The sequence below is a fragment of the Mytilus edulis genome, chromosome 14 (assembly GCF_963676685.1).
Source record: "Mytilus edulis chromosome 14, xbMytEdul2.2, whole genome shotgun sequence".
In the NCBI taxonomy this organism is placed as follows: Eukaryota; Metazoa; Mollusca; class Bivalvia; order Mytilida; family Mytilidae; genus Mytilus; species Mytilus edulis.
This window is the reverse complement of record NC_092357.1, coordinates 860,931-877,856: the sequence shown is the minus strand read 5'-3', so window position 1 is coordinate 877,856 and position 16,926 is coordinate 860,931.

The following is a 16,926-nucleotide window of genomic DNA, read 5'->3' as shown; positions in this document are numbered from 1 at the left end:
CTGTCTAAATTGACGAGATTGTACAAATGTCCCTACTTATACAACACTTTATTAAGGTAGATTCATGGTATACCGCCATCTTGGATTGAACAATCAGAGTAAACAATCGGTCTAGTTATTTGCCTAAATCTGCAAATTTGGAGACAGATTTGCAATTTAATGGTTAGACTGTTCAATAATAAAAAGAAAACTTGGCAATTTATTGTATAATACAAAATATTTAAACAAATATAATTTATTTTGCTTTTAAAAAATTTATACTGGACAGATAGGGATTTTTTTTCTTTTTACTTATAGCAAGAAAACGAGTTCGGTGACACCATTTTTTCATTTTATTTTCTTAAAACATATTACAAAACCTATCTTTTCAAAGTTTATTTCAAAATTTTATCTCATAGATTATTTTTTATGCACACAAATGAGTTTTTCCATGAACAATCTAACCAAATTTAGGCAATTTTGAACGACTCATAGCTTGAAAAATAGCACGGTGACCCCTACTTTTTATTATATTTTTTAAAAGAGCATATTAAAATCTTCATTCTGGCTAAGTATAAGAAAATTCTGTCTCAAAAAATATTTACTTATGATCTACCTTAATATCTCTATGTATACACTGCATAATTTTCGCTTGAACATTTGGCAAAACAGAATCTTAAATCATGTAAATCCATGGCAAACAAGGCCAATTACGAATAAAAATCCATCTATTAAATGCATAGAGTAATTTTAGGAAGATGCTGTTAAAAATGAGGAAGGAAACAATTTAAACCATGATGTTTATATCCCAACGTATACAAATATTTGTCGATATGTTGGATAACCTTTCTAGCCGCCTCGATATTTGTACATGTAGCTTTTGAGAATAGAAATAGAAAATCTGCTACTCAGTAATTTTTTTGAAACTTTTTGTGATTAATAAAAGTGAATATTTCGAATTAAAAGTGTTTTTGAATTGTTCTGGTTTGAAACACATAAACGTAAAATGTTAAGATACAAGTTTTAATAAAATACATGTAAAAATGAACACGAAGTTTTTTTCCTAATTTACACAATCACTTAAACCGAAAGGTAAACGCGGTTTTACTTTCAAGTGCACGTAAGGATACATCTGTGAAATCTGTAGTAAACGTTACTTTTTAAGTGCACGTACAAATAAACTTGTGAAATCTGAAGTAAACGCCCTTTTACTACTGCGTAAACGGACACAGAGTAAACGCCCCTTTACTTTGGTAAACATTTTGACCACGTTAACGTAAATACAGTAAACGCGAAAATTGAAGTTAAATAACGAAATATGTGCACGCGCCGTTAACTTGCGTTTACTTTATGTAATGCTTGGTCTGCACCTAATTTTATATTGAAATGGTATTATCAAGATCAAGCAAATAACTATATCTTATTAGAAAATGAATTATCAAATGGAGTCATCAATTGATTGAGAGAAAAAAAATCCGGGTTACAAACTTACACATCAACCATAAGTGGATAACAACGACACAACAGAAACACTGAAGTGCAACAAAAACAAAAGACAACGCACATAAACGAACTATAAGATATCGACTGCCATTTTCCTGACTTGGTACAGACATTATAAGGGGGAAATGATGGGTAGAACCTAGTTGTGTGGCTAACCTCGCACCTTCCAGAACATAAAAAAACACAAATAAACAATACAATAGTACATTACGACATGCTAACAACAGCAAAAAACACAATCACGTAAAGCAACATAGGACAGCACACGAATCAGCAAAACAGAACCACGAACTATCTGTCACATGACTGGATCAAGGCCACAAAAGTAACGTCACAGGTAAATTTCGACTAATTTGATAAAATTAAAGATTAGGTTTGTAATTATGTTATTTGATGTAACAATAACATTTACAAGAATATTAATATAGAATTGTGTTCGTAATCACGGTAATTAGATAATTAATGGTAATATCTAGCTATGTCGGTATTTCTTCTAAATCCAACTGTTACACAAACGAATCGTGTACATGTAGTTGCTTTAAACTAAAATCTTATCAATGAACTGGGTGATTAATTATCTTTACATACAAAAAAAATTAGAAAAAATAAAATAATAACTACAAACGATAAGACATTAAACAATATCCGATCAGAATTACATGTACAACATCATAACTTAATACATGAACGTTGGAAAACAAATACAGTGACACGTCTTATAGCAATGCGAATTTACACCCAGCAAAACCGTCATATTCTAGATCAGGTCATGTTTGGTACTTAACAGACCAGACGACGTAAATGGTAAACCACAATATAAGATGTGGTAAAAATATTCTTAATAAGTTTAGACACAGACACATTTTATGGATCAACTAATAGTTTGATTTTTTTCTCTGTTTATTATCCACTTACATTTTCCTGTGCATTGAGATCAGTACCAGCATCAATTAGCAACTTGACGGTATATGTTTTCCAGTTCCATGCAGCATTGTGAAGTGCAGTTTTACCATTCTGGATATACAAAACAATATACAGTGAGGGATAAAGAAAGGAACTTATAGCATCAAATATTGTAAAACAACGCAGTGACGCAGTGTAGCACTAAATCATGGTCAACTTATTAATCGATATTAGACTAATGTTGGTTAATAATTCAACAATAAATATGATAAATAAACTGGAATAAAAAATTCTAAAAAACTGAAGAATACATATGCTAGATATATATTGATAGGGGATCATTAAGATCCTGTTAAGTCAACTAGTAACAGCCTGACATTTTGTTATTTAACGAGGACCAACTGAGCCTCTAATCTACCAACTGTACTTTATTTGGCCTTTTTAACTTTTATTTTATTTAGCTTTACTGATGAGTGTACTGTTTACGGAACGCACGTCTGGTGCAAATACAGAAGCCAACACTTATATCTATTATGACTTTATTGTCTTAAATTTGATATGTTATATAAATGTAACATCATATGATGCTGGTCAAATCTATTTAAAAAAACGTAATTTGAAAAAAAAGAAGACATGAAAAGACGAAGGGTATACATATCGATTACTAATGAATGCTTAGAAATGAATCGTTACATCAACAGATTAGATTTAAATCTTGACAGATATTCATTTGTTTTCCACGTAGGATCGAGTTAGAACAAATATCAGACAACACTTAATTTCAACCCAATTCAAACCTCCTTATTGAACAATTGCGGGTATCACAATACACGCGGGTAGGTTAATGCATCTTCAAATCAATTTTGTTGTATTTGCATAGGAATCTCATATATTTCGTTATTTCCTAAACACTGTGAAATTTAATAGGCGAAATTGGAGGTCGGGATACTTGATCATATTTAAGTTTATTTGAGTCCCACCAGTCAATTAATTTACATATTAGATATCCGACACATTTTTGATCAAACGAGGTTATAAGACATGAGACATAGATAAGGTGTTCTTGCGTACTAAGAATACCACCAACAATTACCTATTCCTGTACAAACAGAAGAGGCGGACGCGAAATAGTTCCGTTTGATTTAACATGTAATCCAGCCTTTACTAACCTCTCATGTTTGATCACTGCCAAATGACAACATATTGCCATACACCCAAACATCTTGTCTTAGCATTTTAGAGACCAGCAAGTCTATAATACTTATTTGTGAGTGCTGATGCCTCCTCTTATAAAATTCTGTTCAACTACAGGATGGTATAAATCGTGTGTCTGTAATGCCAACATTTATTTGCCACTCTAGTGGGTCAATGTACACTATATTTTTCAATGAAACTTGCAATACCCAGAATGTTGTATACCTTCTTTAGTGTCGATGTGGCAGGCAGAAAACAAACCAAACAGTAAACATAATAGTATTAATAGAACAAAGACAAACAAAAGAACAATATAGCATGAAAATCCTAGTGATTGAACAGAGCATTCACTGGATTGATGCCCAGCGACAGGTTCGGGAAAGCCTTTGGAAAAAAGAACTCAAGGTACATCATCTAAACGGCATCCATAAGAAATACTAAGTTTTGTTATTCACTCATTTTGGAATATGAATATACAGTCAAGTATATTTGAGTATCGAGTTTTGTTTATATTATGATAATCAAGATTATGGATGAAAATCAATCGACCAAAACTTACCTGTGTTACTGATTGTTTTTACATTGTTAAAACTATTGACACTGACGAAGGCTATTTGTCAAGCCGAAAAATTTGTCGACACGATTTAATAACAACATCTTCGTATAATACCATCTTTTTTAATTGCTTCCAGTTTTTAACTACAACTATTAAAGTTTTAAGAAAAGAATAAGAAGATGTGGTATGATTGTCAATGAGTCCGTACTCTACTTCAGAGACCATTGAAGTATAATTCAACAATAAGCAAAACCCATGTCTGTAAAACAAAAACAAAATAATGTGTCTAAGACTTAAATATCAATCAGTACATATCTGATGGATTTAGTAATAGACGCCATTAATAGTAAGAGAAGAACATGACCTTGTGCAATGCAAAAATATAGGTTTCAACAGTTTGTAAAACTAGTAAACGTAGTGATAGTACATATGTGTAAAACAATAAGGTTTAGTTTGTTTTTAATTTACTGATAGCAAAATCAATATTTATATCAGTAAAATACTTTCCAGTTTTAATCAAATATGTTATATCAAAACGGTGACAAAGCATGTTTAAAATCACTGAGGTAAATACATAGTTCATTATGTTTAAAAATAACAACTTACAATTGATGGAAATAAATCAAAATAAGTTTAAATGTATGATTATGAATGTATATGTTTTCTTTTCAGATATCACAGAAAATAAACCAAACAGTAATAGTAATTGTAATACTAGAACAAAGACAAATAAAAGAACAATATAACACGTTGTTAAGATGATAAACAACGTCAGTACGCAGAATCTTTACATCAAGACCATCATGTATTATTGGTAAAGTTGATACGGAATATTTATCAACAAGGTCTGGGTACCTTCCGACGAACTTTTTTAGAAAAAGGGGGAGACGTTCTGTGACATACCCCTGGTTCAACAACTTTCTGCTCAGACACTGGTGACGTTTTACAAAGTATGATTAGGAGCTGCAAGCCCTTGAATATCAAATAAGTTGGGAAATGTATCTCATATGCAGGTGAAGTTTGTATATTGCTACTTACATGACTAAGGTGGGGGAAATTTATAATTTCAAAATTAAAATCGTCTCGTTTGTCATAAATTATGGTACTGAGATGACTATGTTTGTCAAATTTGAGATATCAGTCTAAAAATGGGGCAGAGTAAGCCATGTCTGTTGCTTCTTTAATTTCTAGTTCTGGGGGATATATTAATGGAACCCAATCAGAAAAGTTTGGATTGTTAATGGAAAGAACATCATCAATATATCTGAAAGTAAAATTAAATTATCTGGCTGCTTTGACCTTTTTGTTTTTGACAAGTGTTTATAAGGAAGAGATGTTATATGATTGCCAACTGGACAACTATCCAACAGAGTCCGAATAAAACTGTTAAAAGCAATTACATGTCCATGTACAGCCATCAAAAGTAAACAGGTTGTGTCGAACATATAAAATGGGAACTAGTTAACTTGACAAAGGTTGTTTGGATGAATTGGAAATATATTTTTAAATTTGTTTGAAACATGTATTATATGTATGTTTGTTACACAAATGTTATATGCATCATTTACAACACATATTATACGCACGTTTCCTACAGGGGGATATAACCCTAACCCAACACTTTTTTTAACGCATGGTTTTGAAACATGCATTTTAAATCACATATATTTTTCATGTGTAAAACGCACAGATAACACATGTTATAAACATGCGTTCGACAGCACATGTATTTTTCATGCGTAAAACGGTTCACGTGCGTGGTAAAAAAAGGCATTTCCCATGCATTTCCAAACGTATGTTTTACGTACGTTATATATACGTAAAACATGCGTGGCCCTTTTTTCTGTGTAACACTGCTATGCTATTTGTTAATACCTTAAAGCAGAGACAACATGACATATCAGACAACAATTTGTACTGCTTCTATGTCAGAAAGTACACGTGTAGAGTACTTTAATTTTACAGTATTTGAATATATTGTAACAGAAAATAGCATTTCTAAAGGATGTATTTAGATTTTTATACATTTTTTATAGTTCCCAACCCTTGTCCCTCCCCATCGGAAAATCACATATCATCCTACAAGTACAAATGTAAATGTACCTGACAATGAGAATAACTGATCAGGATTTTTGTAATACGAGTTGTAATTCATTACAAAGTATTTATCAAACAAAAAAAGAACACGCAACGACACGTTTAACAATATGAATACAATAGTTAGATCGAATCTCTGATCGATTCTAATAAATTTTAAAATCAATTTATAAAATATAATTGCACATTTTTAAATCGTAAAACGAACTTGAAATCAATCATTCATGTTAAATTTAAAATTATTATAACCAAGAATTGACATTATTCTACAATAGATTGCTGAGTAGACGAGTTCAGATTGGCTGGAAATGATTAAGTCTCACGGGGAACGTAACATGTATGTCGATTCATTGGATTATGGAAAATATCTCTTCGAGCTTCTTATCAAAAGGTTGCAATAAAATAAAAATGAGACATATCTCAAGTGCCGTGTGTTGGAAACCTCATGTTGAAAGACTTATGCAAAATCAAAAAGTTTTATTTCAATAGAAATACATTTTTATCTCCAGTGCCGTTTACTATCCATATCTGTTTTTGTCCTTAAACAGACGATGAAATCAAGCATTCACCAATCTTAAAATCAATCAATGTACTGACAAAACATCGGATGACTACAAGTTCTTTTGAGTGGTGACAAGCACTTGTATCAGAAAAAAAAATCGCATCTCTATACCCAAATAGTTAGGTTAAGGTACACATCACAGACACATGATTTCCGGAGACAAGTTCCTGTGTGGATAATGAATAAATGACCGGGAATTCAACCTCACTGTAACAACTATTATATTGTTAATCAGTATACTCTAGTTTGTTGTTATACATGTATATTATATTAAAGTCGTATGAAACCTCTAATAAAAAAAAAAGGATGCATATGGTTTTTTATAACAATAACTATAGTTTTCATGCTAAAACTTATGTACTTGATTGATTGCTTACATTAAGACGACAAACTGTAAACTACGGTTTCATAATACGACAAATATATGTATAACAGTTATATGTAATTTTTATCTATTTTTATGTCATTCTTTTCTACTAATATTCTCATGATAGTGCAGTGGAAGAGCATAGTGGTTATTCTTTTGAAATAATTAGTTTTTCTAAGATATACTGGATTTGAGTAAGTAGATTTGAGTAGGCATTCAAATTTTCCCGCAATTTTTGGAAAACCTTTTTGAGATATTCTTCCGCAACGTTCACACAAATTATTGGTATCCTTGATTTAATATTGATACTATATTTGTAACGACAAACATTTTCACATCATTTATCTACATGACTGTTCCTTAAAAAAGATTTATATTAATATGCATAAGCGATAAGGAATGCTATTTTGCACTTGATAATTTCCACGTAATTATACGAAATACGTCTGGTTATTAATAAAAAAAACGCAAGTAACGTGGGTACAAATGTCTGCGACAGTTTAATTTCCAATTTTAAAGCCCGATCTCGGCAAGATGAAATCAGAAAATCCACGAGCTACTATGCGAGAATCTGTTTCTCTAATGATTAAAAAATAAATAAATGTTGTTAAGGGAAATCTCCTTCGGTAACCTTCCACATTTCACAAACTTGTCAATTTTATTAACACCAACTACTTTACAAAAAGATTATATTGGAATAAACCCCTTAAAAAGCATCTAACGTATCCGAAAATCGCAAGTTATATCCAGAATTGTGCATACTCCTTTCCACCGTATACCGTGGGCATTGTATGTCCACGACTGTCCTCGGTATAGGGTGGACACCACGCCCACGGCTGTCCTCGGTAAAGAGTGGGCACTACGCCAACGGAAATCCACGGCATAGGCTGGGCACTACGTCCACGGTGGACAACGGACGTGGACAGAGAGTGGACGGCATTGGTTTGTCCACCGTGGGCGAGTGGAAATGACAAAGTCCACCTGGACTGTAGTGTATTATAGAATATGTTAAATTCCATTGAACTGCACTCTACAATGTTTGCCACTGAAATTGTCACATTCTTATTTTAGATTAGTAGTTCGGCTGTTATATTTCTAATGTACAACTTACCTTGTTCTTAACAGTTGTCTCAATTCCATTGTCAATAAGCAAATTTACAATTTCTGTACTTCCTTTACTTGCGGCAGTGTGTAGTGCACTAGAACCATCCTTGATAGAAAAACAGTATCGATATACATGATATAAAAAAGCAATGTGTTTTAATTCAAACAACTGTATATTGCAAAAACAATTACATATTTTTTTTAAATATCAATAGTCTTTGAATAACTTTGGATCACAGCTTGTTGCGTTATATTTCTTGTATGCATAGCGTCTGCTTTTGAAAATTAAATTCTTGATATCTGCTACAGATTAACTTGAACATTTTCTTTTCGTCTGATGTGACGCTTCCTCAATGGTTGTTATGTGTGACGTCATGACGTCATAAATCTAAATTTACTACTTGATTTGTTTGGTAATGACCACATAGCGTAAATATAGTTTAAAAATAGAAACAAGGCTTCGGATACATAAAAAAACCTTTGAAACAAGTGATCTTAATAGCCAATCAAAACAGGAGAATGCTACACCATGTGCTATATTTGTAAATGATTGAAATATAAATACAATTTCTAGAAAACTGTGAACATTAGACACGTGAAGTATAACATGTATAACAATGTCTGCTGAACACAACAATCAAACTTAAACATATATGGTCACACTTTGAATAAAGAATGCATTTATGGATATAGGAAGATGTGGTAATGTGTCAATGAGACAACTCTCCATCCAAGAACAATTTAGAAAAAAAAATATAAGGAAGAAGATGAAGAAATTGTTGATAGATTAAAAGATTCACTGATGAAGAAAGTTATCTATATCTGGACATTTTTAAGAAAAATAAAAACCGGTTCCATGACCAAAATAGATGTAAAAATTAACATTAATTAAACCTAATCATATCTGTTGGTGCAATAAGGGACAGAAATTATCCATTAAGAACTGGACAAATTGTATACAAAACCTTTAATTATATAATACAAACACAAGCTAAAAACCATTGAACATTACTGAATGATATATCAGCAGAAAATATTCATTAAGAACTGAACAAATTTTTCACAAAACCTTTAATAATATAATACAAACACAAGCTAAAAACCATTGAACATTACTGAATGTATCAGCAGAAACTATCCATAAAAGTCTGGACAAATTGTTCAAAAGCTTATTTTTGAATCATGTTTGAGTCTGTATTAGACAAACTAAAATGTACATTGGATCAATAATATATTGGATAGGTGCCTTAAGGATATACAACTTACTTTATGGTTCATAAATAAGACCTAAGATACATATGGGAGCTGTTTCAGAGCTGACTCTCCCTCTCTAATTTGTTTATGAACTTTAGGATGATGAGTAAGATATCCCTCTTATTTTTGATTACTGGATAATTTGAAAGATGTCCTTCTTTTGAAAATGTCAGACCCAATCAACATGTCTGTTAAGTGCCTTAAATGTCTATAATTTATGTTTATATCATTTTAAGAAGCCCCAGTGAGCTCCCTGTACTATAGTCAACAGTTTTAAAACAAAATATAAATCGAGATTTGGCTTGTGTGTTGAAAAGTTTAGGAAGACACTAAGACAACTACATCTGAACTCACGTTCTTTATCTTTAATTTTTACTTGGAGTACAATATTTGTGAACGAAAAAAAGAATCCATTATTTTGATTGGTTCATTTCTAATAAATATAAGAAGGTGTGGTATGAATGCCAATAAGACAACTCACCATCCAAGTCACAATTTGTAAATCAAACCATTATAGGTCAAAGTTCGGGATGCTCACACCGAATTGCATGCTATAAAGGCCCCAAAATTGCCAAAACGGATAGTGTGCATCCATTTAAAGTGAGACGTACGTAAATGAGCGTCTCTAGCAGAAACGGGGAAATCGACGTTTTTTTTTATTATCGGAGTTATCTCCCGTACAAAAGAATATTTTTTATAAAATGTCGGAATATATTCCGCTTCATCGACATAATGCTCAATTCGGTAGAAGAGTCTTGAATGCACTTCATCACATTATAACAAAATTTGAAGTATGTAAACAATATCTTGTCACAATTAAACAGTGGTTACCGCCCATGAAAATGAAAGTAGCTTGGCATGTCGTTATGGTCGGAGAATGGAGTTGAGTTGGGTCCCAGGAGCTGACCAACTGATAGCTTACAAGCACTGATAGTGTTTCTACAAAAGTGTGTAAAAGAACAAAGAATCGGTATCGGAAGTATTTTGTATATACATTGTGGTAACTGTCCATACGTTAACTAACTATACGGCACGGATCAGAGACTTAACTTGAAAACCGGGAACGTTGATATTGGACTTGTAAACGGAATATAGTATTGATAAGAATATTATAAACACGTGCATGCATTACACACATAAAAATTACTCTTTACCGCCACTTCAAGAATAAAATAATTATCAAAGTTCATATATTATACTAAAGGTTTAGAAATTTCGGCGTGCGCCAATCAATTAATTTTAAAATGGGCTACATTTCATGACTACAATATATTGGCATTTACACCACATCTTCCTATATCCATATACTGTTTTACTTCTGTCTGTACATCCTTAAGTCAGTCGGTTCATCTGTCCCATGAATATTTTTCGTCGCAGCGTTCTCGGGAACATTACAAGGATTTCTGAAATTTTGTTTCAGGGTTCATATGAATCAGCAATACCGTGTGATGATTTTTTAGATTCAGCACTCCACAACTTCCTGTTAAACTTTTACTTTAAGTGTATGGATGTATTATTAGTGAGCTACTTTCTAGTTAATCATACAATAGATTAAAGACATTATGAGAAGCGAAAATGACAACACATGTATCATGTACTCATGGTACAGCTCTTTATTTTGCATCAATTCTAGAAATCGAAATCCAAGGAAGGGCATGACATGTTTATCTATGAAGCAAATTCTCATACCAAATAAGGATGGTCTGGCAGATATAATATCTTTATTCTTAAAATTATATGATTCATTATATACATGTGTATGCTCCTTATTTAAAACAAAGTTTATAATTGTATATAAATAATTACTTTCTCTTTTTTTTTAGCTCACCTGTCAATTGACAAAATACAGTATTTCATTCTAGCTTTGATTAAATACAAGGTTTGAATTTGGAGAGCTGGATTATTATCGACATGTTATTGTTTTATAATGCAATCAGCTAACTATATTACAACGAGACAACTTTCCTCAAGAGACCCAGTATGAATCTCACATTTTTTTTTTTCATTCCTCGAACATTACAATAATACATGTATCCAATAGTCATGATAGTTTCTTGATTTAATGTTGTATTGGTACTAGAAATAGAATGTTATTCCACACACATGACAGATCTGAATTGTAATACAATAATAAACTGAACTTGATAGATAAAACGTCTTGTGGATTACTGATATAGTAATCCTATCATACATTTTGTAGTTTATATTTGGAAAAGGAGACAAGCATGGCAATGGAGTTAAACATAATACATCAATTTAAATATTTGTTACACAATGTATATTATAGGCACATCTGGGTTTACATTCAATATTAAAGTTTTATAAAAGTAGCGCACCTTATTAAAAAGTGTGTGGAAAATTAAATTCTTGTTCAAATATTGAATGGAGACATTCTTTAATAAGGATAGGGAAATTATTTTGTTAGCATTTTAACAGTAACTTCTTGAAGAAATATGTTTGCACTAACTTTTGATTAATTTTCGCACGTGGCAAATTTCATCATTTAATATATATTATATTTGCATTTTTATATTTCAGGGATGATAACCTGCATTGAGACGGCAGCAGAAAGTTACTTATAACTCATCATCGCCATTACGGAAGATCTGATCAAATAAGGGCAACAGTAGTTTACCGCTGTTCGAAATTCCTTAATCGATTTAGAAAAAACAAACAAATCCGGGTTGCAAACTAAAACTGAGGGATACACATCAAATATAAGAGGAGAACTACGACACAACAGAGACACAACATTTAACTGTAACACACACAGAAACGTATAATATGGCCGCTTTTCTGACTTGGTAAATGGTGGGTTGAACCTGGTTTTGTGGCATGCCAAACCTCCCACTTTGATGGCAATGTTAAATATAACATTAAAATGACAACATAGGACTACAATACAAATAAATGGGAGAACATATAGGACAGTGAAACACACGATTAATAGTTAACAAAAGGTACCAGGTTTAAAATTTAAATACGTCAGACGCGCGTTTCGTCCACACAAGACTAACCAATGACGCTCACTTGAAAAAGTTCGAAAGCCAAAACCAGTACAAAGTTGAAGAGCATAAGTATGGACCAACAGTTCCAAAAAAAATTCGGCAAGAGTTTTCTGCCTGGAATAAAAACATCCTTAAGAATTTGTTTAGAAAGCCACCAAATATATGTCCTTGAAAAGTAGAAAAAACAGCAATGCTATATGTTGTACAAAACAGAAGCATTGACTGTTTCAAGACCAAATAAATTAGAATTAAGTGCTTGTTTATGCAGGAAGACTGAGTAATATTAACTGGACAAATGAGCTTTGTTTTCATCATCATGTATCATTGAAGTTGATGTTTATCAATTTAAAGAGCTTTTACCTGAAGTTAAAATGAATTCTAAATACAGGCAGTTTGGAGATTTGTGAATTTTGTCATGTTGTTGGTAAGCATGAATTCCATGTGAGCGGCCAAATAAATAGATCACTATTTACAACTGCATGGTACAAATTTTACTGCATGGTACAAATTTTACTGCATGTACTATATATATAAGGTTGATAAATTCAGATGATATATCATGTATATGACAAGGTTGCTAATTGAATCATTAACTTGCGGGTAGATGTATCTGAAGCTAATCGGAATGTGGATATGTTTTCACTGAAACAATTACATGTAAAATTAGTTGTATATGCATCCGATTTTTGTTGAACTGGTTATCGCTTCATGATATAATTGAAGCATAAATCGCGAAAGCTCCAGGTAAATTTGTTGTTAAAGTATGGGGTAGTCTCAATGCCACCGCTTCTAATCCTTAACCCAAAAGGTAGTTCAGTGTAATTTGTACAAAAGTTAAAACTTACTCATTCTTATGATTTAAATAAACAGAATTATATCCCCCATGTTGATGCTGGTGTGTGCTTTTAAATATTCTAAACAAAATTAAAGAAGTAACATTTAAGGAGAAAAGATTAATTTTACCAAGTAACTGTAAGAATGTTATAATAAGTAAAATATTGACCCAGATGGAATGAAAAGGATTATCTTGACAAACAAAATGCAGGAAATCACAAGGAACATACTAAAAAAAACATGGCATACAAAATACTTGCATGCAAATGAAAATTCATATTCATTCATAGTAAAATTAATCACCCGGTCCCACTAGAATAAATTCAAAAGACCTCTCAATCATGAGCAGTCAGGGGCATTACTTAAACAAGTAATTTTTTAAAGTTACTGATATAAGTAATTTTTGTTTTTGAAAATAAAAAAAAATACTTAATAGAGTTCTTTTAAATTTCAATAAAACATAGACTAAATGTAGTTTTGATGAGTTTTTACATAATTTCATATCATAAAGTTAAGAAATTATTGTATTTGAGAGGATTATAGAGATGAAGGGTTACGTTAAAAGTATGACAAAAATATTACTCGAATAAGTTATTTGATACATTTTTAATAAAATTAGTATTAAAACTTATTTAAGGAACATGTGTACTTGGTTTGGGTTACAAATTATAAATAACTTCGAGTCTTAATCAATTTACAAGTATATATCTATTTATATCAGTCTACCTTCAAGATTTTGGAGGAAAATGAGAATTTAATTGTCCCAAGATACCAATCTTTGACCAAGAAGCGTCGGTAACAAAGATAAGTGCGTCAGAAAGTTAATTTGTGTTTCAGAAGGATTAGATTTAATATGTCAGGGGAAAAATGACCAGATGACTGTGAAAAATTGATAAACCTAGTAAAATCTGTATTATTGGACACCTATAAAAATAATATTCAGAAAAGTTACTTATATAAGTAATATTTAAAATAGCCTCGTTTTCAAGATTACTTGAATAGGTTATTTTAATTGTCACTTGTTTATTAAAGTAATGCCACTGACTGATGAGGGGTTAGATTTACAAATTGATACCAGTCGCACTTGAGAGTCTTGCGCTACATGAAATATCCAACTAGTAATATATGAATATTAATGTGCAGGTAGGAGTTTATGTTCATAATATAAACATGACCAATGACAAAGATCAAACAAGAAATTTTGGTTTCAATTTCTTTGTGAAAATGCATTTTTTATTAGAATATTAATGTTTCCCAATATACAACCTCTCGAAAAGATCTTGTGTACTATTAACTGATCTAATGAACTTGCACAATTTGGACCCAAGATGCAGATTCCGTATTTGGACAAAAAAGGGGGCAGGCTGCGTGTCTCAACACTGATCGAAGTTTAAATGCGATATATCAGAAGTGTAGACATTACATTTGTAACCATAAAGGGGTCAGAGCCCATCTGAATCAGCCCCTGTCATTCGCGTAAATAAACATAAGAGGTGAAATGCAAGATGATGTACATATTCTATTGTATTACAATAGAAATACCTTATGATGGAATCAATATTAATTCCAAAGTATACAATCTTTAATGGCCTGTTTACAATATTGTAAATCCGTTTAAATAAATGTTTCTGTCATGTTTCTATCTGTTTATTAGATAGTTTAACAAGTAATGTTATTCCGGGAATTCGTTTGTCATATTATGTATTTTTCTAATTTGAAAAAAAAGAATTGCAATTATTTTTATTGTTTGATGGATTTACTTTGATAATTGTCAGTATGCTTTCAACTACTTATAAATCTATCAGTCGGTGGCTCCCTCTCTTTTCTTTATAGTTTAAAAAAAATGGTTTAATCTAAAGTACATCTTTGAACTATGGCTACCCTTCGAGAATTGTTCTGACTATTTGTAAAATAAGATGTAACCTTTGATGGTGTTTTTTAATAGTTTTGACAAAAATTGATAGTAAAAAGTGTTTCTTTAGTTTGTATCTCATCACCGTTAAATTGTAATTAATTGTAATATCCATCACTATAATTTTCATTGATATATCCTTGTGTTTTCTCGATATATTGCGACCTCAACTCTAGGAACATTTAAAGTCACCACACTTTTCCATTGTTCTGCATGCTTCAGTGTTGTTATCGGAGATACTTATTTGTCACTTATCACTAATGTTGCAACCTTAAGTGATATTTTACTAAGGAGTATCCAAACACACAACATAAAGCTTAATGTGTCAAGTTTGACATGCACATCTGATGACATTAATTTGCTTTTTGTTATTTTATATTTTAGATTATTCAATTTAATTGAAAGTTTAACGTATAATCCACTGACCTGTGTCTTTATATTAATATCAATGCCACCATCAATCAACAATCTGACAATTTCTGTGCTTCCGTTCCTTACAGCAATGTGGAGTATAGTGTCATAATCCTGGATAATAAAAACTATATCAACATAATATGAAATAAAACAGGAAGCAACCTATTACTTTACAAGAAATAAAACAGCATAGCCTCGCACTAAGCGTAAAGTCAAAGTTGTACCCGATATCAGATTTTTAATAAGAAAGGTGTCCTTAGTACATATTACATGGTACATGGATTCGTATCAACTTAATGAAAATACATTTGTAAAATCTTATTTAGATTTTCTCGCAGTGTTGAAAACCAAATGATGACGTTGATGTTGTTATTTCACAGTACAGTATTCAAAGGATATTTGTATTTTTTGCCAATGAAGCAACTATCCGCCTAAGTTCACATATTTGCAACCGTACGGCCTTCAGCAATGAGAACAAACCATCAATAATGTTACGTATTAAACATATTATTAAGCGCTTAACACTCTTTAAATCTGTGACAGTGATTTAACATAAAAAAAATAGAAACAAATTATACAACTCATGTAGAAACACTTAACTCATCAGATTAATAACACCTTTTGTCAGCTTATAATAATGCGTCTGCACCATTACCCTTTGAAACATTAGATTAAGTTGTGATTCAACCCGCAAAGTTAAAACAAGAGGTGCAAGAAAAAGCGACATCTTCTTTTTTATATTAATATCAATTCAATGATACAGGAGCAACTAATGTGCCTACAAAAAGAAACCAAATCCCTGAATTTATTTAGTAAATTGTAACGTGTGCTTTAAAAACCATAATAGTTAAAACTAAAGAGAGTAAACAACGTAGTTTCACAAGAAATGTACAGTCAACACATGATCTAACATCAAGTAATAAAGAAACACATTGTTATTACCGGCGACTAAAGCACTCATGTATTTTTATATAATAACGAATAGATCAGTAATCGATATTAAACAATGCATTATTTGTCCTTGAAATTACTTGCAATTTATTATTCGCATTTGATGCTATGTATATGTTTGTCATATTTACGTTGCATTGCTCTCTGTCATGTGTATTCCTTGAGATAAAGTTCTTTCATTTCATGACATATGCTCATATTGACAAAAGTAGCCATTATATTTGTCAATATCCTTATACCGCGCGAAAGCAATGAGCAAAAATGTTTGACAAATATAATGCCTACCTA